At 42.7% G+C, this 26014-nt stretch overlaps 1 protein-coding gene across 2 annotated transcripts in view; it reads left to right on the forward strand.

Annotated features, from left to right (window-relative positions):
- Positions 1 to 26014, forward strand: part of LOC126456890 (division abnormally delayed protein-like) — a 1035355-nt gene that overhangs the window by 492238 nt on the left and 517103 nt on the right. The gene's annotated exons all lie outside the window — the stretch shown is intronic.

A 26014-nucleotide genomic window follows, 5' to 3' on the forward strand; every position in this document is an offset into this window, starting at 1 on the left:
GTTCAAGGACGGACTGGTTTAATTATCGCCAAAGAAGAGCGTGGCCAGTTAAACTGTACGTCCCCTAACCACCAGCTAGGACTCACCGGCTAAACTGAGATATTTCTGGAGACAGTGTGAGTGGGGAGGAGGGTGCAGCCTGATCAACAAATTTGTCATTTCATTACCAGATATTAAAAAAGACAAGTTTTTTGTACTGTGTTTAATGGCGGAATAATATTCGCCAACATTTTCTGTCCACACATTAATTTAGTTGTAGGTTATCATAAATCCAACATACATTCGTTCGTCAATCACTGGAATTTTCTAATGGTGCTTGACTAACCCTGAGATGTCCGATGACGTGCTTGTTCCGCTAAGGCGGTGGCTTTTCATATTTTCAGGGAGTCTTCTTGCCGCTACTTGTGCTCGCGAGTTTTAAGTAATTGATTTCTCTCTGGAGATAAAAGTTCTTTTCTGTGAGTTGTGCTTCGCCGTATCTCAGAGTCCGATAAAAACTTGACTTCCAACCGTAGCACCGCAACGCCGCTCTCACTTGCCCCTCCCCGCTATCAGCGGCACTACACAAAACAGCCCAACCTGTACATTATTATGGCAGCAGAGTAGCCATCGTGGACTAAGCGCACATAATATTTTTCTAACTTAAGCTTACACCATCTATAAACTTTAATAGTATTACTTTATGGTCAGACCCTTATTTTAAACGCCTAACGATACAAATAAAAAGTGCTATCTACATCTCATAAACCATCCAAAATTCTGGAATTGCTATGTAAAATAGCCTGCTTAACAAGCATAAGATTTTATTTGAAGAAACCAGAGTAATAGCCCACGCATCGAATTACTGGGACTCTGTGATCCGGGAAGCAGTCGAAATTAGACTTAGCGATAATAACTTTAATAGTGACAACGGCTATGCACTTAGCAACACTTGGAAGAGTGCACTGGATAAAGAAAAACTGGATAAAGAAAAATCGCAGAGAAAATCTTCCCGCACTTTACCTCCTGATTCAAGGGATGGCGCTGCAAGCAACGCAGGATAGAAACTACATCTATGGAAGTAGAGGGCACCACTTCACTTCGCGCCATATCGCTGTTGCTATGACGTATTCCAGCCAATCAGAAGCCGTCCTTGGCATATAAAAGTGAGAACCTCGCTAGTTCACGACAGTCAGTTTTAGCCCTGACGACGATGATGGAGATAGTGGTCGAAAGTTTGGAGTTTTATCCTGAATTGACGCGGCATGTACACCGAGAGATTTTTTCTCAAGAAATACGTCGCGAAAGACTTCGTAGCCATATGTAAAATATGGTTTGTCATACCATCATCAGCTTACCGAAAACTGCGATCCTGCCTTTTTTCGGGAAAGGTTCATTCTAATTGCATTTTTTAAGTACGGGACTCATATGTCTTGGACGATTGTAGGAAAAAGTTTTTAGTCACAAAAATTTGTCATCCTATAGATTTCGCTGTACATGAGTTACAACGAATGCTACACAGTTTGAATATTTTTCCAAATGTAATTTGAGTAATAATTAATGGAAATTTATTGTTCACTAAACAGAAATATATGATTATGTTCTAAAAATTCATTAAACTTCAGTATTTTGTAAAAGCTAAGTATATAGTGTCCTTTACATGCGACATGTATTAGAATCCCAAAACATTTATAAGTTCGTAAAAATAATTTTTGCCGTTGTTTCATTCATTTTAATTTTTGCAAGAGCGAAAAAGAAAGAAGTTGACATAAAACTGTTTATAACACAAAACCTGGATGTCGTTATAGTCATTAACTTGAAAAATACTGCTTCTACAAGATACCAGAAGTTCACGTTTTCAAAATAAAAACTGAATACTCATCAAATTATCAGTCAGTACTTGCAGTGCATTAGTCTTCATTTCAGCGCGCCTACAGCATGTCCTTTGTCTTATAAAGGAGCAAATAAAAAGCTCTGTTTAGTACTACAAAGCTTGTAAGTAGGCTGCTTAGGTTTTTATGTTGGAAACGCCAAGTAGCGCTCTGTATGAAAATCACTGACTGTGCTGTGTGCAGTCTGTGGCTGGTTTGCATTGTTGGAATTTTTGCTATTGTAGTGTTGGGCAGTTGGATGTGAACAGCGCGTAGCGTTGCGCAGTTGGAGGTCAGCCGCCAGCAGTGGTGGATGTGGGGAGAGAAATGGCAGAATTTTGAGAGCGGACGATCTGGACGTGTGTCCATCAGAAAGAGTAAATTTGTAATATTGGATATTATGAACTGATATATACACTCCTGGAAATGGAAAAAAGAACACATTGACACCGGTGTGTCAGACCCACCATACTTGCTCCGGACACTGCGAGAGGGCTGTACAAGCAATGATCACACGCACGGCACAGCGGACACACCAGGAACCGCGGTGTTGGCCGTCGAATGGCGCTAGCTGCGCAGCATTTGTGCACCGCCGCCGTCAGTGTCAGCCAGTTTGCCGTGGCATACGGAGCTCCATCGCAGTCTAACACTGGTAGCATGCCGCGACAGCGTGGAAGTGAACCGTATGTGCAGTTGACGGACTTTGAGCGAGGGCGTATAGTGGGCATGCGGGAGGCCTGGTGGACGTACCGCCGAATTGCTCAACACGTGGGGCGTGAGGTCTCCACAGTACATCGATGTTGTCGCCAGTGGTCGGCGGAAGGTGCACGTGCCCGTCGACCTGGGACCGGACCGCAGCGACGCACGGATGCACGCCAAGACCGTAGGATCCTACGCAGTGCCGTAGGGGACCGCACCGCCACTTCCCAGCAAATTAGGGACACTGTTGCTCCTGGGGTATCGGCGAGGACCATTCGCAACCGTCTCCATGAAGCTGGGCTACGGTCCCGCACACCGTTAGGCCGTCTTCCGCTCACGCCCCAACACCGTGCAGCCCGCCTCCAGTGGTGTCGCGACAGGCGTGAATGGAGGGACGAATGGAGACGTGTCGTCTTCAGCGATGAGAGTCGCTTCTGCCTTGGTGCCAATGATGGTCGTATGCGTGTTTGGCGCCGTGCAGGTGAGCGCCACAATCAGGACTGCATACGACCGAGGCACACAGGGCTAACACCCGCCATCATGGTGTGGGGAACGATCTCCTACACTGGCCGTACACCACTGGTGATCGTCGAGGGGACACTGAATAGTGCACGGTACATCCAAACCGTCATCGAACCCATCGTTCTACCATTCCTAGACCGGCAAGGGAACTTGCTGTTCCAACAGGACAATGCACGTCCGCATGTATCCCGTGCCACCCAACGTGCTCTAGAAGGTGTAAGTCAACTACCCTGGCCAGCAAGATCTCCGGATCTGTCCCCCATTGAGCATGTTTGGGACTGGATGAAGCGTCGTCTCACGCGGTCTGCACGTCCAGCACGAACGCTGGTCCAACTGAGGCGCCAGGTGGAAATGGGATGGCAAGCCGTTCCACAGGACTACATCCTGCATCTCTACGATCGTCTCCATAGGAGAATAGCAGCCTGCATTGCTGCGAAAGGTGGATATACACTGTACTAGTGCCGACATTGTGCATGCTCTGTTGCCTGTGTCTATGTGCCTGTGGTTCTGTCAGTGTGATGATGTGATGTATCTGACCCCAGGAATGTGTCAATAAGGTTTCCCCTTCCTGGGACAATGAATTCACGGTGTTCTTATTTCAATTTCCAGGAGTGTATATGATGACTTTGGGACATTATTAAGATAAATACATTGTTCGTTCTCTATCAAAATCTTTCATTTGCTGACTATGCCTATCAGTAGTTAGTGCCTTCAGTAGTTAGAATCTTTTATTTAGCTGGCAGTAGTGGCGCTCGCTGTATTGCAGTAGTTCGAGTAACGAAGATTTTTCTGAGGTAAGTGTTTCATGAAAGGTGTAGGTTATCGATAGTTAGGGCCATTCTTTTGTAGGGATTTTTGAAGTCAGATTGCATTGCGCTAAAAATATTGTGTGTCAGTTTAGTGTTGATCAGAATAAGTAAAGAGAGTAATGTCTGAGTACGTTCACTTTTGCTCAGCTGTTTGAAAATCAAATAACGCAGAGGTTTATCAGCACAGTAATTCATTAATTTTGCTAAGGGGACGTTTCAAGCTGAATGGTGAAGTTTTACTGCAGTGACAAGGTAAAATGTGATATAAAGCATGTGCTCTGGTGTCGTGAGAAAGTGTCTTCTCTTTGTCAGTAAAAATACGAGGCCAGAAATCGTCTCCTTTCAAACAATGAGCACTTTATTAAGGACAAACGAAAATGAAGAGTAAATCTTTCTTTATATTATTATTATTATTATTAATATTCATCGAACTTTTTAGTAAAATGATTTCTCGTCCCTTGAACTTCAAAAATGCACTACATTAGCAATTTTTGATGCTATAAGAGCACATAAGTTAGATACAAAACTGCAGGACTTGCTTCTCAAGTAATTTTCGAAAGAGGACCATTTCAGTAAACTTGCATACTCTAGAAGCCACCTTAAGATGCTTGGCGGAAGATAGCTTTCACTCCTAATTTTCATTTCCTTCACTATTCCACTCACATATCGAGCGAGGAAAAAACGATTTCTGTATGCCATCGCACAAGCCCTAATTTCTCTTAACTTCATAGTCATTACGTGGCATTAGAATCGATCTGCAATCAGCTTCGAATGCCGTTCTAGTGAGAGTCTTAGCTAGGGAAGTGCGATGTTGTCAAGTAATCGACGCTGTTTTCAGATTCATCTTCGACGTACAAACATCGATGACCGACAAAATATCTATTTTGTGATGAATTTATAGAATGCAACATAGAAATACATCTAATAACATTTATTAATTAATAAATACAGCAGTGATTAATATTACATATCGCGCAACTTTTAGTTCATAGTCTATAAAAACAATATTTTTAAGGGAAGTTTGCGTTGTTGCCAGAGGGAATATCCTGCTTTTGAGCACAGTCTTTCAGATGCTGACGATGTGGCTATGCAACTCAAATATTTAAGTGCAATTACTTGTGACTTTTGTAGCTTCGTATAGGTACAACTGAAGAAATACTACACTTCTTTCGGATGCTGATTAAGATCTAGTAGCGATCTTTTAAATGATAAGTAAACTGTCATTGTACGTTTTGGTATGAATTACACAACGGAAGGATAACTGTGTGTACACTGTAAGCCGTAACTCCAACAACACTTCGTTACAACTCTAGGTACTTGTTAAAAGATGCACTTCACGGAAGATAAGACTTGTAATTGGTCTGTAGAACAACACGGTGAGTAACTGCTATCACGCACTCTTTGCCATCCCGCTGCTTATTTGACGTAACACTCGTCCGACAACCGTACACGCTCCGATGCACGCAAAGCGGCCGGTTGCGATCTGCTGACTGCTGCAGAGCGCGGTCCTTTCTCCGCTGTTGTTCGCTGACACCGTTCCCTACCCGCTGAGGCCAAGGTCGCTACACCGAACCCCTGCCAGGGACAAAAAAGAAAACTAACTTCAGCTGAATTGAAACGGAATCGCCCTTTTGGTCCATAACGAGTTTCCGCTGCAGCTGTATCGGCTGTGTTGTGGGGTAGCTTGCTGCACCTGAGCGGGCGGTGCCCGGTTGGTTTCTGGCTGAAGAGCAAATGTTCCTGCTTTCAGTCGCTCTGAATTATTGCCCTCCATGGTGACGTGTGACAAATCGCAAATGAGTTCCACTGGTGTCCTTACCTGACAAGTGCAGAAGAATATTCGGTTAAACTGACCCTTGAAACAGGTAGTCCGATTTACATATTTATTTATCTTTTTCTCGCCGGTATCAGAAGTCGGTATTTTTGTTCAAACGCCGATGTTAGACGTGAGTATCGATACTGAAACATTGATGTTCAAACTCCCAACTACGAACATCCCTAGTCTTAAATGGGGCACGGAAGTTTATTTATTTATTTACATGTCAAGTTCCGTAGGACCAAATTGAGGAGCAAATCTCCAAGGTCATGGAACGTGTCAGTACGTGAACTTATAACATAAAAGTAATAACAGATAGAAATAAATGTTCATGAACCTGAAAAAAAATCAGTCCATAAGTTTAAGCAAACGCTATTCGCAATACAATGAGAATCAGCTTAATTTTTCAAGGAACTCCTCGACAGAGTAGAAGGAGTGACCCATGAGGAAACTCTTCATTTTCGATTTGAAAGCGCGTGGATTACTGCTAAGATTTTTCAGTTCGAGTGGCAGCTTATTGAAAACGGATGCAGCAGTATACTGCACACCTTTTTGCACAAGAGTTAAGGGAGTCCGATCCAAATGGAGGTTTGATTTCTGCCGAGTATTAACCGAGTGAAAGCTGCTTATTGTTGGAAATAAACTAATATTGCTAACAAGAAACGACAATAAGGAATATACATATTGAGAGGCCAATGTCAAAATACCCAGACTCGTGAACAGAGGTCGACAAGAGGTTCGTGAACTCACACCACTTATTGCCCGAACCGCCCGTTTCTGAGCCAAAAATATCCTCCTAGAATGGGAAGAGTTACCCCAAAACATAATACCATACGACATAAGTGAATGAAAATAAGCAAAGTAGACTAATTTACGTGTCGAAGTATCACTCACTTTCGATACCGTTCGAATAGTGAAAATGGCAGTATTAAGTCTTTGAACAAAATCCTGAACGTGGGCTTTCCACGACAGCTTACTATCTATCTGAAGTAGTCTTTTGTATCATTTAGTTAGGAACATTTTAACAGCACTGCAGCTTTTGTTGCGTTTCGCTGTTCTCTGTTTAAGGTACAAATCTTCTGTGGCACATTATTACGAGAAAGTAAAGAAAATCCGTGCAGCTAAGCAGCCAAGAAGAACACAAAGTCAACATGCCGTTAAACTTAACGGTATTGCTTGTAATCTCCCGGAACCGTACTTAACACTAATAAACAGTGCACATGGGAGCTGCACAACAAGCCTTTAATGCCTTCGCACATCTTTTAAATTCTCATCCGGATTAGCCTTTAAAGCTAGCGCGCTAACGCCATCACACTACAGCGTTTTGTTAATAGATTTTTGTTTCTTGTTTCACTGTTTTCTTCGCTACTTCTTTCACAAAGCGTATTACGAGACCAAATTTGTGTCACATATGTGAACACTGCCTAAGTATACTGGTCGTGCGCGTTGTAGCCCAGTTCCACGTTCTTCAGCTGCGCATATCTGTCGACGAAACGGTTATCGCAGCGCGCGAAACACTGTTTTACGGATGAATAACTCGTCTGTTACTACCTATGTTATTCAATCATGTTTCTGTATTGTGGGACACTTTTTACTCTTATAGCTCACATTACTAAACGAATAAATCGGTCACCCCAATTCCAGTTGTGGGGGACTATCTAGCTGCTTTGAGGGGGAACTAAAGTTTCATTTTCAGAACTTCATATAATTATTGGCCATATTTAAGAATTTGAAATGCCATCATAGTTTACTCATTAAGTGATATAATCTTACAGTAAAGGTTTAACACAATAAAAGAAGAATTAAATTTATAAACTGCGTGTATGTCTTCAGGCAGCGTAACTCACGGCGCGAAAATTACCCAGACTATATTCATCGACTATGTGAGAACGACAGCACTTAGCGACGCCCACCAAACTTTACAAAATGGTTCAGATGGCTCTGAGCGCTATGGGACTTAACTTTTGAGGTCATCAGTCCCCTAGAACTTAGAACTACTTAAACCTAACTAACCTAAGGACGTGACACACATCCATGCCCGAGGCAGGATTCGAACCTGCGACCGTAGCGGTCGCGCGGTTCCAGACTGTAGCGCCTAGAACCGCTCGGTCACTCCGGCCGGCCAAACTTTACAAATAATATCAAAGATTTAAGAAACTTTTTCTCTCTGGCACCTCTACACAACAATGAAAGGAAGAAATAAGATTATCGCTTGTTACATTTTTACTGTTCATGTAGTAAAACATGAACAGGAAATCAGACATGAAGTTTTTATTTATTGCTTCTTTACTGTTAACTGTATTAATAACACTGTTGCCGATAGCATCCTCATCTATCACGGAAACTACGTGCAATATTACATCACGGTACTACACATAGTTCAGGACACATGATGTCATAACCGCGAGGGGTAGCCGTGCGGTCTGAGGCGTCTTTTCACGGTTCGTGCGGCTCGCCTCGTCGGAGGTTCGAGTCCTCCCTCGGGCATGGTTGTGTATGTTATATTGATGGGAGACCCACTCTTTAAAGAACATGGCGTGGGGGTTTATTGCTGTTAACTAATGCATCCAGATCATAATTACAGTGGTTTTGGACTGGAGACGTAGACAAAACACAGGAATTCGAGTAACGAAATGTCCGCGAAAGCTATTGTACAATTCTGTGATACATCTGGTTCATATGAGAGAAGCTATAATGTGTCAACTGCACAATCATTACTTTCTTCCATCTGGTGAGCCCCGTGTGCTGACCGACTTCTCGACTGTGGTGCAGAAGAGCCTGAGGTCCACACAGCGTTCTCCCATCGCAAGTTGTCAGTTTCCCTGACCATAAAGCCGCTGCCTCCACGCAACTGGCCTCATGAGTCTGAGGGCACACCGTTCGAATGGGGCCACCAAAGAAAATGACCTGGCAGTGTCAGGAACTAAACGCGGTTCCTCCACTCAGCTACAGGGGGCGTATCTTTTCATTACAACATGTAATACAGGGTAAAATCGGAAGAGGAGCAACGCAGCCGATAGACGTAATTTATTCATCTTTGTGTTTATTCGACCGGCAGTCAAACAACACTATCTGTTGTCTTGTAATTGAAGGGTACAACCGGAGATTTGTGTGGTCGATATGGGCGGCACAACCAGGTCATAGTCAGCATGCAATATAATTTAGTTATCTATTATCTCTGGTGTAATTTAAATGTTTTATATGTCTTGATAATTTCGCTTAGGTATCTTCCAGTATCCATGAAATAAAAAGGTATTATGTCTTACACAATTCGCCATATATAGGGTGTAACGGGCGTAAGTGTAGATATTTTATGTAGTTTTTTTCTCTACGTCGAACAGTCTCCCATTAACGCGTCAATTAATTTATTATCTGATGTATTCTGCATGGTCTCAACTGCACGACTACGTGGACTACACCCGTTAGTATAGATTAATTGTTCTGTTTCCATGTGTCCACTGGTCAACACTGACCTGGCTTGCTTTTGCCACGTGTACCTGGACGTACTAAACAACCTAAAAACATACAGCTTGTAACAGCTATAGTTATTAGTCTGCAGACGGCTTAAATATTGATGTAATGTTGTTCACTGCACCGTCCTCAGTCACCAATAGAAATATTCACACTTATACACGCTAAGCCTGTATATATTCTGAAGAGGGTTGAGTCTACTACTGAAACAATAATTATAAAATATTTGTTTGTAAATAAGAAGTTTTCTTAAGTTATTATTAACAATGTCGGTGTGGAACCTGCCACACAAGTTACAGGTTTCGATATGAAGATGTGGTGACTATTTTTCGTGTAATATCATTGCGTGTGGCTCTGTGATAAAGTGCCAAACTACAATCACCAAGGCCGGTTTCGATCACTGGGGCAGTCCTTTTTTATTACTAATACATTCTTTCTACTATGCTACTGATTTATTAATGGAAAAAATGCCAGTTCCCTTCGTTGTTCTGAGCCAATGTGAAACTGATCATCCACTGTAACTGGCGAAGCATCCATTCAAAGGTTGGGAAAGGGCGGGGCATACCATATCCAATTAGATCATGGTTACTGAAGCTGGCATCGTTAACATCAATCTTCGGGTTGAGGAATGCTTTATCTAAAGTGACTGTTTAATTTTTGTCCGTAGCTATTTTTTCCCACTTACTTTTGCGTTGCATTAGAATCCTAGATCCCCTATTCAGTGCTAACAATACGGATGAAGAGGAATGTTACGATAGGCTTGGCGAGTTATATCGTCTCTCTCTCTCTCTCTCTCTCTCTCTCTCTCTCTCTCTGTCTCTCTCCAAAAATACGCGTGGTCTGTTAAAAACTGTGGTAGTTAATGCCCGGTAAATAAATGTTGTTGCAGAGAGAGGCACGATATAATCACGTACGTAGCAGCACTATTCTTCTCACTGTTACGTAAATTCCTTGTTTAACACTGACGTTTTATACCGTTAATTATGATTTGAATAATATGCACGGCAGCGAAAGTAAGATTTTTACCAGTCAGCAATGTACGCTTAAGCAAGCCTGGGCCTCGAATTATTATTTATTATCTTTGCTTTCGTCGTGTATTTTTAATGAAAACTTTTTAGCAAAAAGAAAGTTTTTCCTCGTATCAAGACACTAAAAGTTTTTTTCGTGTGGATTGAGCCAGAACATCACGTGGTTTGTTATATTTCACGTAATGGACTGCCAATGCGCCGCTACGACAAGAGAATGGTATATGGCCAATGACAAAACTTGGGTTCTACCGATAGTTAATTATTTCTACACTTTTTATACATATTTTGTGAAAAAAACTTACGTACAATTAACAAAATCTTGCATTCAGAAGCAACCTTATACCAAAGTCCTAATAGTTTCGAGAGCTGACACCAGAATGATCACTTTATTCATCCAAGTCTTTATCCAAAAATTATTTAGTAATTCGATGACATTATATACTCCTAGTCTTTGTTATCCTTAATATTTCTTACACAGAAATGTATTTATTATTAATATTTTCATGTTTAAAACACGTAAAAGTGGAGAGTATTCTCGTTCCAAAATAACATTTCATCGTTGACAGCACATTTAAATACATAAGAACGCATACTTTTATTCGTTACTGACGCCGTTCACTTGTGTTTATCGTACCACTCTGGTTTTCAGAAGGCTTTTCAGGAAGCGGTACAAGGTCCGCAGCGAATGTGAAAGGTACAGGAGTAGCGAAGCGTGACTGAAACGTAGAAAAAGACGTACTTGATCAGTGACCCGGGTAACGGCTGAGAAGTGGGATAAAAAGACGGGTGAGTTTCAATTAGCTGGCTGCAGCGGATTCCTGGGAACGCCGTTAATAGAGCTGTCACAGTGCGCCGGTAGAGCAGGAGTCTGGGCAGGGCACGGGAGGTGAGGGACAGCTGACGCGCGTGTTCGTTGCGTGTTCCACGACTGACCCTGCCGCGTGCGTGCGTCCCATTCACAGCACGGCCCGGTTGTGTAGCGCCGAGGCGAGACGCGACCGCCGGGTCTGTCTCTGTTCTCTGGTGTGGGAGGGAGAGGAGGGCAAGGCTCTGCTCCCAGGCAAAAACACATGCCCACCACTGCCTTCTACACCCTTCTCACCTGCGTTCCGCCAGCGCGTGGCGAAACGTGCGTGCATCCTGAACGCTACAGCATCACGCCGGTATTGACCTAGAGTTTGTAACGTCTCCTAGCAAAGCACATATTCTATGTGGTAAAAAAGGAGAAAGGAATAATTGCACTGGATGATTGTGACTGCGTGAACAACGATTGTGTGAACTTTATATAATAAAGAGAAACCATTAAGTGAAATGTTTTATAATTGTAGAGAATTATGTACCGATTTTTTTAAAAGATAAAACCTGTGTCGGGCGATGTTCTTGAGGACCATATTATGGAAATAGAAGAGGAGGTAGATGAAGATGAAATGGGAGATATGATACTGCGTGAAGAGTTTGACAGAGCACTGAAAGACCTAAGTCGAAACAAGGCCCCGGGAGTAGACAACATTCCATTAGAACTACTGACAGCCTTGGGAGAGCCAGCCCTAACAAAACTCTACCATCTGGTGAGCAAGATGTATGAGACAGGCGAAATTCCCTCAGACTTCAAGAAGAATATAGTAATTCCAATCCCAAAGAAAGAAGGTATTGACAGATGTGAAAATTACCGAACTATCAGTTTAATAAGTCACGGCTGCAAAATACTAACGCGAATTCTTTACAGACAAATGGAAAGACTGGTACAAGCTGTCCTCGGGGAAGATCAGTTTGGATTCCGTAGAAATGTTGGAACACGTGAGGCAATACTAACCTTACGACTTATCTTAGAAGAAAGATTAAAGAAAGGCAAACCTACGTTTCTAGCATTTGTAGACTTAGAGAAAGCTTTTGACAATGTTGACTGGAGTACTCTCTTTCAAATTCTGAAGGTGGCAGGGGTAAAATACAGGGAGTGAAAGGCTATTTACAATTTGTACAGAAACCAGATGGCAGTAATAAGAGTCGAGGGGCATGAAAGGGAAGCAGTGGTTGGGAAGGGAGTGAGACAGGGTTGTAGCCTCTCCCCAATGTTATTCAATCTGTATATTGAGCAAGCAGTAAAGGAAACAAAAGAAAAGTTTGGAGTAGGTATTAAAATCCATGGAGAAGAAATAAAAACTTTGAGGTTCGCCGATGACATTGTAATTCTGTCAAAGACAGCAAAGGACTTGGAAGAGCAGTTGAACGGAATGGACAGTGTCTTGAATGGAGGGTATAAGATGAACATCAACAAAAGCAAAACGAGGATAATGCAATGTAGTCGAATTAAACCGGGTGATGCTGAGGGAATTAGATTAGGAAATGAGACACTTAAAGTAGTAAAGGAGTTTTGCTATTTGGGGAGCAAAATAACTGATAATGGCCGAAGTAGAGAGGATATAAAATGTAGACCGGCAATGGCAAGGAAATCGTTTCTGAAGAAGAGAAATTTGTTAACATCGAGTATAGATTTAAATATCAGGAAGTCGTTTCTGAAAGTATTTATATGGAGTGTAGCCATGTATGGAAGTGAAACGTGGACGATAAATAGTTTAGACAAGAAGAGAATAGAAGCTTTAGAAATGTGGTGCTACAGAAGAATGCTGAAGATCAGATGGTTAGATCACATAACTAATGAGGAGGTGTTGAATAGAATTGGGGAGAAGAGGAGTTTGTGGCACAACATGACAAGAAGAAGGGATCGGTTGGTAGGACATGTTCTGAGACGTCAAGGGATCACCAATTTAGTATTGGAGGGCAGCGTGGAGGGTAAATATCGTAGAGGGAGACCAGGAGATGAATACACCAAGCAGATTCAGAAGGATGTAGGCTGCAGTAGGTACTGGGAGATGAAGAAGCTTGCACAGGATAGAGTAGCATGGAGAGCTGCATCAAACCAGTCTCAGGACTGAAGACCACAGCAACAACAACAGTGTGTAAGCTTAGGGACTGATGATCTTCGCAGTTAAGTCCCACAAGATTTCACACACATTTGAACTTTTTTTTTTTTTTTTTTTAGAATATGTCACAACGTGTATAAATAGTAGTAACCGAGCATTAATTTCTCTGTCGTCTTCTTGGAGTTACGTGAGTAGGAAGAGCCTGTGACGCCATATTGTATGCTTGTGTAGCATTCTTTTGTCAAGATTGAGAGAAGGACGCCATTAGGTACTGATTTGTAAACAAATTAATCTGTCTGAACGTTTTGAATAGAGTTACTTAGTGAAAACTTGCATTATGATTTGTAATAAGCTTTCCTGGTATTTTATCCCATCCCTTTAAGACATTTTCAGCTATTTAAATATTATTCGTGGTGCAGAGCTGCGCTACGAACGAACGAGCCGCTGCCGCGAGGCATTCAAACTGCATTAAATGAAACCAATCATACCGCAACGAAGCAGACAGGTAATAGTGAACTAAAATTATTTCTTTCAGCTTTCAGGATTGCAGGGCACAACAGCAGATTTTATGATGTGTTTTACAGGTGGACGCGGGTTGCGGATGATATATTATTAACGGTGCAACAAGATAATTTACCTTCATGACATAAAAGAAATCTTGCTGTGCGTAGTTCTGGTCTGGCAAACAGTATAGTAAAAACATCTTTTTGCCTGATAATAGTCTCATGTTCACGCGTTAGTCGTGGTACTTATTGGTGTTTTACTGTTGACAAAAATCCACTGCAAAATTTTGATGTTGAACAAACACTGCGTACTGTAACATCAGTATTGATAACGAAATAATTTTCAGTAACCTTTTCAATAACTGTAAAGTAAGGAAGATATGTTGAACTTTATAGCTAGTTACAGTAACGAAACAATGTTCCTTTAATAGAAAGCCAGATCCAGAATAATAAGAACATAATATATTTTGTTTTGTTGAAAATTAATTATCCAAAGAAAGTCACAGCACAGCATCTCTAAAAAGTATTTCAGGGCTCTTTTCGTAGCAACATATTAATCTCATACGTTTATCAATATGTTAGTTGTTACGCGAGCAATAACAAAGCAGAGAGCCAGCGAAAAGCTGAATCGTTCCCCAAGGAACGCGTCCAAAGGAACAGCTCACTAAGTGGAATGGAAAAGCCGAGGAAGACTTCTAACACCAGTATTACACTGTCAAAGTTCTTCGACAAATTGGAAGTGCGGAAAGAAAGAGGAGAGAGAGAGAGATGTACAGTATTTCGTAATAGATGTAATCATGGTTACAGAAAGTGCTAAAAGTAATTTAACGAAAACTGATAGTTAAATAATACGATTGGTCTAGTTGGCAGATGTGACAGTATGGCTGCTTTCGTTTTGCTGGTAAGTGGGTTCGTAATTATTGATCATTTCCTTTTGATACTTGACGGGCAAAGATATACATTGCAGCGAAATGTTCCATAGTCAGTAGTTGAGGTAATACTGCGATGATACATTTTGGCCATGATATTTTATTCTAGATGTAATAATTGGATGATTATCTTTACTGTCTTAAGTTTGCACATTACCTTCCCAATTACACGCTAAATAAGTCTCTAACAACAAGGAATAGAAATGTGAAGCATTCTTCCTTATTTACGAATTTTCCAGGCCAGTGAAATAACTCAAGATCCAGTTCATCACTTGAACCAAGCGTATATTGTAAACTGAAGCTATAATTGAATAAACTAACTGACAGAGACCGCCGACAGTTGAAGAGGGACGTGATGTGTAATAGGCAGATATGTATACAGACCATCACACAGGAATTCCAAACTGCATCAGGATCCACTGCAAGTACTTTGACAGTTAGGTGGGGGGTGAGAAAACAAGGATTTAGTGGTCGAGCCGCTGCTCATAAGCCACACATCACACCGGTAAATGCCAAACGACGCCTGGCTTGGTGTAAGGAGCGTAAACATTGGACGATTGAACAGTGGAAAAACATTGTATGGAGTGAGGAATCACGATACACAATGTGACGATCCAATGGCAGGGTGTGGGTATGGCGGATGCCCGGTGCATGTCATCTGCGAGCGTGTGTAGTGCCAACAGTAAAATTGGGAGGCGGCGGTGTTATGGTGTGGTCGTGTTTTTCATGGAGGGGGCTTGCACCTCTTGGTATTTTGCGTGGCACTATCACAGCACAGGTCAGCATTGATATTTTAAGCACCTTCTTGCTTCCCACTGTTGAAGAGAAATTCGGTGTTGGCGATTGCATTTTTCAACACAGTCGAGCACCTGTTCATAATGCACGGTCTGTGGCGGAGTGGTTACACTACAATAACATCCCTGTAATGCACTGGCCTGCACAGAGTCCTGACCTGAATCCTATAGAACACCTGTAGGATGTTTTGGAACGCCGACTTCGTTGAAAATGTTCAAATGTGTGTAAAATCTTATGGCACTTAACTGCTAAGGTCATCAGTCCCTAAGCTTACACACTACTTAACCTAAATTATCCTAAGGACAAACACACACACCCATGTCCAAGGGAGGACTCGAACCTCCATCGGGACCAGCCGCACAGTGCATGACTGCAGCGCCTCAGACCGCTCGGCTAATCCCGCGCGGTCGACTTCGTGCCAGGCCTCACCGAATGACATCGATACCTCTCCTCAGTACAGCACTCCGTGAAGAATGGGCTGCCATTCGGCAAGAAACCTTCCAGAACCTGACTGAACGAATGCCTGCGAGAGTGGAAGCTGTCATCAAGGCTAAGAGTGGATCAACACCACATTGAATTCCAGCATTACCGATGGAGGGCGCCACGAACTTGTAAGTCATTTTCAGCCAGGTGTCCGGATACCTTTGATCACATAGTGTACATTCCGGCAATCAGGATCTCTACGATTTTTGCCTGTTATCGAAATTAATTCTGGCAAGATATCGGTAGCAGGGATTCCAAGACTTTCAAGAATATTGTAATTTTATCTTTGAAGTCAGGTTACAAATCGCAAAATGTGTGATGTAATTACAAATTAACGATTTTCTAATTTGTTTTCCCATTACTAGTGCTGTGAAAGCTTGCTGCTTGCCAAATTTCAGCCGGCCGGAGTGGCCGTGCGGTTCTAGGCGCTACAGTCTGGAACCGCGTGACCGCTACGGTCGCAGGTTCAAATCCTGTCTCGGGCATGGATGTGTGTGATGTCCTTAGGTTAGTTAGGTTTAAGTAGTTTTAAGTTCTAGGGGACTGATGACCACAAAACTTAAGTCCCATAGTGCTCAGAGCCATTTGAACCATTTTGCCAAATTTCATGATTTTAGACCAATGGGAAGCATCCTATAAGTTTTGATTGTAATCCTGCGAGTGTCGAAAGATGTGACAGAAATGGTCGTATCTTTTGATTGCATTGACTTAGAAACTTCACTGCTTTACGCCTTTAAAAAACCGTAGCGTTTGGTATGCTCATTGGCGCACACGGTGCTGGTGGCGGTAGGGGAGAGTCAAGGAGCGACACAGGTGCTTGGAAGAATCTGATATCCACTAACCGCGCTCGTCCACTACCACGCCACACAGGCGCATGTGGTAGTCCAGTATCAATTTGCAGAAAGGGAGACCACGTAATGGATACTGTGTCTTCCAAATTATTTTAGGACTGACAGCGCTGAAGGAACTGGTGGGGCGAGGATCACGAGGAAGGCAGGACGAGGCACGGAAAGCGTTTAGCCAACGCCACGAAAAGTGCAGCCGCAGCTGAAGGACCTCCGCCCCCACCACTGCAACTCTGCTTGTACTACGCTGCTGTTTCAGGCGGCTTTCTGTCCTTCGGGATCTTTCGTTGCGTACTAAAAGTTGTTTGTTTAAAGTACATTTGTGGGATTAATATTTTATCTCTTATTGCAAATGTTTGATGTGTGTTTTTGTGTGATACGGAACTATCAGAGGCAACTTCGTCAAATGTCAAATGGAAATGTTCGACGTCGTTCTGCTCGAGGTCAGTCGATAGAAATCATTTATGCATCCTGTGCCTACACAGTCAGCAGTTTGTCTCGATAAAGATCCAAACGATTCAGCTGTTGTTGACAAGACGTCTACCAATACAAAGTAAAACCAGAAGATGATTTGCTTCAGCGTCGAAGTAAAGAGGTGAAGCTTATCAAGTCAATATCTCTCCAAAAACCACGATTCAACACAAATGAAAGAGACGAGCAAGCAAACACATACGGGCATACAGTCGTTACCTGCGACATTGTCACAGCCATTTCAAGACAACAGAATTGATATTGACCCAAATAAAAGTTTAGCTTGCCAGCAATAATAATAACAATAACAATGATAATTATAATAATAAAACCCGTGGAGGCCCGGGAAAAGAATAGGCCTCAGGTATGTTCTGTCAGTCGTAAAAGGCGACGAAAAGAACAAACCACTAATAGGGCTAACCCCCCTTTTAGTGTGATTAGTTGGTTCAGGACAGAACTAATGAAGCCTCGTACAAGCGCTGTCATGGTCGGGGACGACGCTTGAACCCTATGCCCTTCCAAAATGGTAACGACACTGCTAGCCACACGAAAAATTATTTAAATCCAAATAGAGGTGTTTTGCAGGATATGCTTCCTGCAACCACTCTAGAAGGAAAACAAAGACAGAGGATGAGATGGTCAGATGAAGTTAACCGACACCTCATGTTCTGTTATTACCAAGCAACAAACTTAGGAACCAGCTACATCCAAACGTATATATACAACTACAGAAATCTGTAATTATTGATACATGTTCAATTACCCGAAAGTTCCTAAATGCAATGAAACATATACCGTACAGTTAAAAGGAAGTCACGCTTGATTAAGGTCCGCCTCACTTTCCATTTTTAACCAGACATAACGCCTGAGAAAGGAAAGAAATAATAATAATAAAAAGGCACTGTGTAGGCGACGAAGTCAGCTCCGAAGACACGAAGGAAGATGTCGGAAAAACGGCGTACGCAGAACATCATAGAAAAATCATAGGAGAATGGTTATAGAAAAAAAAATTCTGTACAGGAAACGACCATGTCATGAAGTAACGACAGTTTCATTTCAAGCATCTGGGATAGCGTCTAGAATAGTGTCAGTATAGTTTTTCTGTTTTAATCAAAAAGAAGTGTATAGGCGGATTCGGCTGAAAATTTGGTGTGTATGGTGTAAGCATCTGCATAGCAAAATTATATTTTCCTATCTTTTAACTATTAATAATAAGGCTGTTAGCAACAACAGAGCCCGAGTGAATTTTATCTCACGAACTCAGTCTTAATCAGATAAAAGTACTGCCTCTCACTGTTTGCACTGTTTGCATTTAACTGGTCCACTACTGACGAAATGCATTTTTAATTGCTATTCTTCTTTCTTCCTAATGATAGCTATTCTTGTTTCTACCGAAATGATAGGTTTTCCCGCCTCGAATAACAAGAATGATCATTTTGTTATGTTACAATTAAATTGAAAGCATAATCAGAAAACTTAACAACGGGTAATTTTATATACAAAGCATTCTGTTGCTCGCAATGAAACAAAACGGGTGACTGCAGAGGTTTTTAGCTCTAATGATGCTGTGGTGCAGATTTCCGACAGAGATCCCTTTTGGAGGAGATGAAAATATGATGTCTTCTTAATATTTCGCTTGATGGTTTCATCTAAATGCAATAATGAATCCCGCTTGCCAAAAATTCGGTGATATCCTCTGGAAATGAATTTTCGTAAAATATGCGCAGTCACCTTCAGAATTTGCTAGCACAATTGAAACTAATATGAAACCACAGTGCGGCTCATCCAGAACACACTGATGCGATTTCCATTTCCGTAAGTCGTTTGTGAATTTGTGCGAGCTGAATTATATTAGAGATTACGTGTGTCTTGTGTGCGGCTACTCTTCTCTGCGTCCCCAAATGTACCTGCCGAAGTGTTAACCCAAAATGATTCTGAACAGACTGTAGCAGCAGCCCCACTCAGGGCAGTTTGTCATGAAATCTCAGATTCTCAAAACTGTTGTCTAGGATTACATCAGGAGGCATGGCTCCAGCTGCCCGAGACTGTGACCTTGTGTGTGTGTGTGTGTGTGTGTGTGTGTGTGTGTGTGTGTGTGTTTTTGTGTGTGTGTGTGTGTGTGTGTGTGTGTGTGGTGTGTACGTTGTCTATGCTCGACAAAGACCCTGTTGGCCGAAGGTCACTTTCTGATATTTTGTTGTTTTCATTGATAAGTTTCGCTTCTGCATGTCCATAGACAACCTGGTGAAATGTCGCAAAAGCAGCTATTCTGAAAACGCATACCTCTCCAACTTCTGGAACCATAGCGTGGTTACTATAGAATATGGCAACAGGACTGATACGGTAAAGGAAGACTGAATGCTCGGCAGTTACGGTAAACCCTTGACCAGGGAATCAAATGCAATTTTCCAGCAGGATAATGCAAGACCACACACTTCAGTTGAAACATCCCCTTAGAAAAATGAATGAATTACTGTGCTGATAAACCTCTTACATTATTTGATTTTCAAACAGCTGAGCAAAACTGAACGTACTCAGACATTTCTCTCTCTACTTATTCTGATCATCACTAAACTGACACACAAAATTTTTAGCGCAACGCAATCTGACTTTCAACAATCCCTACAAAAGAATGGCCCTAACTATCAATAACCTATACCTTTCATGAATCACTTACCTCACAAAAATCTTCATTACTCGAACTACTGCAACACAGCGAGCGCCAATACTGCCAGCTAAATAAAAGATTCAAACTACTGAAGGCACTAACTACCGATAGGCATAGTTAGCAAATGAAAGATTGTGATAGAGAACAAACAATGTATTTACCTCAATGGTGTTCAAAAGTCGTAATATATATAGCAGTTCATGACATCCAGTCTTACAAATTTACTGACTCAATGGACACACGTCCAGATCATCCGCTTTCAAAACTCCACCATCTCTCTCTCCACATCCACCACTGCTGGCGGCTCACCTCCAACTGCGCAACCGCAACGCGCTGTTAACATCCAACTGCCCAACGCTACAATGGCGAATATTCCAACAATGCAAACCAGCCACAGATTGCACACAGCGCTGTCAGTGATTTTCATATAGAGCGCTACATGGCGTTACCAACATAAAAACCTAAACAGCCTACTTACACGGTTCATACCTCAAACTCCTTGACGAATGTACGGATCGTTCTGCGGCCTGAGCGAGTCCCTGATTTGACACATGTGGATCATTTCATGGATACGACAGGAAGGCGTACCCTCTCATACCATCCTGCAGCCACCACACTTCATGAACTGGCACAGCATGGGTTGCAGGTGTGGCAAGAAACTCAGCAAGATGAAATTCGGAGTTTGCTTCTGTGCCACAACAAACGGAAGAGTGTATTCGTGTACCTCACACCTAACAGTGATGTTTATGATGGGTATCAGTTATGAAATGAATGAAAATTTGATCATTTTAATAAACGTTACGTGGTGGACAAATGTTGGACCGGTGCTTTCCATTTCTGCAACGCACCAGGTGCAAAATATTTTATGAATAACGTTCTTCGGTGCGGCCCTGAGTGCGATATATTGTTGCCGCCAGTGTTCTACTAAGGGCGGCGCCACCTCCTAGTCTTGGAGACAGCAACCGTGATGGGCGGCGCATGCGCCGTATACTGAGCGATGGCCTATATAGGACGTCGATTTGCAGCCTGGCGAGGTCCACGAGAAAGACAGGCCGCGGCGCCTACGTCACGAAAGTAGGCCAGAGCTCGCTCGCTTAACTCAGCAGGAAAAATGCGTTTCGAAACATGTTAACTGGCAACTGGGTGTGTACGTACTAACGAGAATTGCATCTTCCACTGGAATCTGCTATTATAAAGTGTGGTGTCACCGCCAGACACCACACTTGCTAGGTAGTAGCTTTTAAATCGGCCGCGGTCCGCTAGTATACGACGGACCCGCGTGTCGCCAGTATCAGTGATTGCAGACCGAGCGCCACCACACGGCATGTCTAGAGAGACGTACTAGCACTCGCCCCAGTTGTACAGCCGACGTTGCTAGCCATGGTTCACTGAGAATTACGCTCTCAATTGCCGAGACGATAGTTAGCATAGCCTTCAGCTAAGTCAGTTGCTACGACCTAGCAAGGCGCCATTTATCCTTTGCTATGTATCTAATGAAGCATGTACATCAACAAGACCAATGTTCACCAATTGTGGATTAAAGTTAAGTATTCCAGCAGCTACGTACTTTTCTTTATAGCATTCATTACGTATCCTGTTTCAGACCTCACGCCAGCCTGCGTGAGTTTAAGCGCGTGCCTTTCGGTTACCCGTCACTGTGGATTGGCTGTCTTGCCAGTCCACAACATAAAGTCTTACTGATTACTACTTGCACTACAAAATTTAAAATCAATTCTCGACATAAATGGCATAACGGCTTGTTTGTAGCATTTGCTCTCTTCTGCGTAACAGTCCCCATTTCATACAAGATGTGGTGCCTTATGCAGCTGATAATGGTTTTGACATGATTTTAATTTTATTGTACAGCAGTACAGGTGTGACAAATCATTACTAGGCCCACTCACTTTCTATCATTGTAGGACTAATAACAATAAAATTCCATAATAGTGGTTTCCAGTAGAAGGTGCAATTTTCATTTGTACTTACAAGTTACGAGTTAAAAGGCGTAGAAACGCAGTTTTTCTGCTGATTTGGGCGAGCGAGCTCGGCCTACCTTCGTGACGTACGCGCCGCGGCCCGTCTTTCTCGTGGGCCTCGACAGCCTGGCGTCAGTTCTCAGCGGGACTCATCAGCGAAGCAGCATTCTCCTGAAGATGGTGACCTGTTGGATCGCCGAAATATCGAGTCAAGTTGATTTTAGGATCCGGCAGCAAACCCGAAGAGACTTTCATTACTTATTACGCCGGGAAAGCCTACGAAGCCACATGCAAAATATTTTGTCTCACAAACCTTCCTCAAGGCATTCCTTAGGATGTGCAGCCTGCGAAGCGCCCCTGGAGGTGGGTTGGGGGCTGCTTATGAAACCCGAGCCCCGTGTTCCCCTCTGGCGCAAGGCCTACCTGCCTGCACGCCAGCATAGCGCGTTCACGCTGCTTACCCGCTGACACGACGTGCGGAGGCTGTTGTTTGAGGCCTGTCCCCTCTCGGGAGCCTCGTAAACGTCTCTCCATGCAGCGTAGGGCAGGCTGCGCGCGCGCTCTACAGATGCTGGGAACGTCGCATTCCGATCTCTCATAAAGCCAGCCACATAAAACGTGACTGACTTGTACGAGCGAGTTATTCTCCCGTAGAAGCCCTCTTCATGCTATTCTCTGTCGAAGACAGTGACGATATATACACTGAAACATCATGACGTAAAAGAGCCCGTATACCATACAGCAAGACAGCTGAGAAACAGAGTTAACAGTAAAAAGCGCAGTGCTCCGACGTATGATACAGGGAGATGAAGCAGACCCGTACTGAAATCGGAGCAGCCAGCCCGAGCTAAGTTTTCAGGCGATTTTTTCCAGGCTCCTTTAAACAAGTGAAGAGCTGGCAACCCACTCTCCCCCTACACCTCTCCCCCCCCCCCCCCCCAAAAAAAAAAGACCGAGAGAGTTCAAATCAAATGGCTCTGAGCACTATGGGACTCAACTGCTGAGGTCATTAGTCCCCTAGAACTTAGAACTAGTTAAACCTAACTAACCTAAAGACATCACAAACATCCATGCCCGAGGCAGGATTCGAACCTGCGACCGTAGCGGTCTTGCGGTTCCAGACTGCAGCGCCTTTAACCGCACGGCCACTTCGGCCGGCCATGCTGAGACACAAGTAGTTCCCACATACACAGAGTTCCTCATAACCCACCGCAGAAATCGACAAGTAAGAATTTGCCTACCCAATAAACAAATACAGTACCTGCGCAACTAAAAATTTGTGATAAAAACTTTCTGAACGTTAGACCATTTGTTGACTGATTTACTTGTGCTTATAACAAATTGTTGTTGTTGTGGTCTTCATTCCAAAGACTGGTGTGATGCAGCTCTCTATACCACTCTATCCTGTGCAAGCCTCTTCATCTCCGAGTAACCACTGGAACCTACATCCTTCTGAATCTGCTTGCTGTATTCATCTCTTGGTCTCCCCCTACGATTTGTACCCTCCACGCTTCCCTCCAGTACTAAATTGGTGATCTCTTGATGCCTCATAATGTGTCCTACCAACCGATCCCTTCTTCTAGTCAAGTTGTGCCGCAAATTCCTCTACTCCTCAACTTTATTCAGTATCTCCTCATGAGTTACGTGATCTACCCACATAAACTGCAGCGTTCTTCTGTAGCACCACATTTCAAAAGCTGCTATTCTCTTCTTGTCTAAGCTGTTTATCGTCCATGTTTCACTTCCATACATGGGTAAACTCCATACAAATACTTTCAGAAAAGAGTTCCTAACACTTAAATCTATTTTCGATGTTAACAAATTTATGTTCTTAAGAACCCCTTTCTTGCCATCGCCCATCAACATTTTATATTCTCTCTGTTTCAACCATCATTAGTTATTCTGGGGCCCAAATAACAAAACTCTTATACTACTTTAAGTGTCATATTTCCTAATCTAATACCCTCAGCATCACCTGTTATCATTCGACCATATTACTTTATCCTCGTTTTGCTTTTGTTGATGTTCATCTTATATCCTCCTTTGAAGACACTGTCCATTCCGTTGAACTGCTCTTCCAAGTCCGTTGCTGTCTCTGACAGAATTATGTCACTGGCGAACCTCAAAGTTTTTAATTGTTCTCCCTGGACTGTAATCCTTACTCCAATTTTTTCTTGGGTTTCCTTTACCGTTCGCTCAAGTACAAAGTGTATAACAAGCTACAAACCTATCTCACTCCCTCCTCAACCACTGCTTCCCTTTCGTGTCCCTCGACTCTTATAACTGCCAATTGGTTTCTGTACAAAATGTAAATAACCTTTCGCTCCCTGTATTTTACCCCCGCCACATTTAGAATTTGATATTGAGTATTCCAGTGAACATTGTCGAAAGCTTTTTCTAAGTCTACAATAACTGTTATAATGATTTTTCAATTTTTTTTGTTTTTTTTTTTTTTTTGTTTTGTAACAAAGAAATTTATTTTGTACTTACTTCTTGGCCACGACCACGCTCAATTTCACCGTTATACTCGTATGTTTCCTTTTGTTTGTGTCCGTCAGTTGGAAAAAAATGGTTTGACACTGGCAACTGCGCATCACTAACCAACAGAAAATGAATTGTTTCCCAGGATCTGCTCTAAGTATATCGTGAAGGCGATGGCAAGTGTCTAGATACAATCCAGAACTACTTATTGGGTGGCACCAACACTTCCTTTACGGCATTTTGTGTTTCTTCCTCATAGAAACATTCAAAGCAACCACAGCAACTTTAGCTACGAGAAACATGTTGTACCGATACGCGGCAGATTAGTACCGTGTGACATAGCAACTACAGTGAGCAGGAGTTCTGCGCTGTGTCCGAGGACTGGCTGCTGAGATATGTCCACTGCATCCAGATATACGACCTCGCGCATGAAAGGGGACTGATTGACATCGTTTCACATTGAGAGAGAGGAAGGAAGAAAGTCTTAGAGAGAGGGGGGGGGGGGAGGGAGAGGGGAAGACGGCACAAACGTGGTACCGTGCAATGTCCACCCCACCAGATTATATGTGATACCAGCAGCCCCATCCCCGATTCTTAAAAGACTCTAAATGCCATGGTGAAAACAGCTTCAAACGTCTGATTACTTCACAAGTGAGTTGATGTGTTAAATATCTGAAATTAAGCATGTAAGGGACAGAAGGTTTAGAAAAGGTTCAATTTACGTTTACAGTTTCTTGTAAATTGCTAACTGCTCTCATTATCAAATACTCTGCGTAATTCGTGCACTGTTTTAAGCAAAAATTAGTTTTTCGATTATCTCAATGTATCTGACGACGTATTTCCCGAGCAGTGTGCAGGCCAATGATATAATGTTGAGATATATACGAAGGGCGTCCTGAACTATGGTCATCATTAACTTCTGTCCGGCCATTTTTGAACCGTGTGAACCATTCGTAACACTGACAACGGCTTAAGGACTCATCACCGTAGGCTTCCTGCATCATTTGGTGCGTCTCTATATAGGTTTTCCTGAGTTTCACGCAAAGTTTAATGCAGAAGCTTTGCTGTGCCATCTCGAAATTCTCTAACTATGCGACACAACGTTGTGCTCAATACAGCACTGAACAATAACTAATACACATACAACGATGCAACTTCCGGCAGTTACACATTAAACACAGGCGTCACCAGAGATGCCAACTGCATTTCGCTCCAACACACCATTGGCGCGAAATTACGAATGTTCCGGAAAGTTTTGTGAACAGACCTCGTCCATTCAGTGTAACACGCTTATACGTGTCTACGAAATATGTTGCGAACAGCGATAGTAGTAAATAAATAATAAATTAAAACGCCATACCTAATGCGGTAGTGTTACTGCATGAACAGCGATAAACTTTCTCCCTTACATCATTTTGTGGAGGAGGGGGTGGGGGGAGGGGTAGGGAGTGTCAGCAAGAAGACGTTTGGTAAACATTTTATATTATTTTTAGTGTTTGTTGCAAGTCGCTAAATGCTGTCATTCTCAGCTACTGGATGAATATAGTCTGAGAAATTTGCGCTCCGTTAACTTCACACTCCTCTAGACACGTACAGATTTTTTTAATGTGTTTATGTGTGGGGCCTATGAAAGAAGAGACATCGAATGTATCGCTATACGCGCCTTGGAGCAAATGATTACATGTTCAGTGCGGATGCGCTCTTCGTTCGACCTCTTGCGGGACTCAGATGAGGATGCGAGCAGGGA

The sequence above is a fragment of the Schistocerca serialis genome, chromosome 2, assembly GCF_023864345.2.
Source record: "Schistocerca serialis cubense isolate TAMUIC-IGC-003099 chromosome 2, iqSchSeri2.2, whole genome shotgun sequence".
NCBI classification, from domain to species: Eukaryota; Metazoa; Arthropoda; class Insecta; order Orthoptera; family Acrididae; genus Schistocerca; species Schistocerca serialis.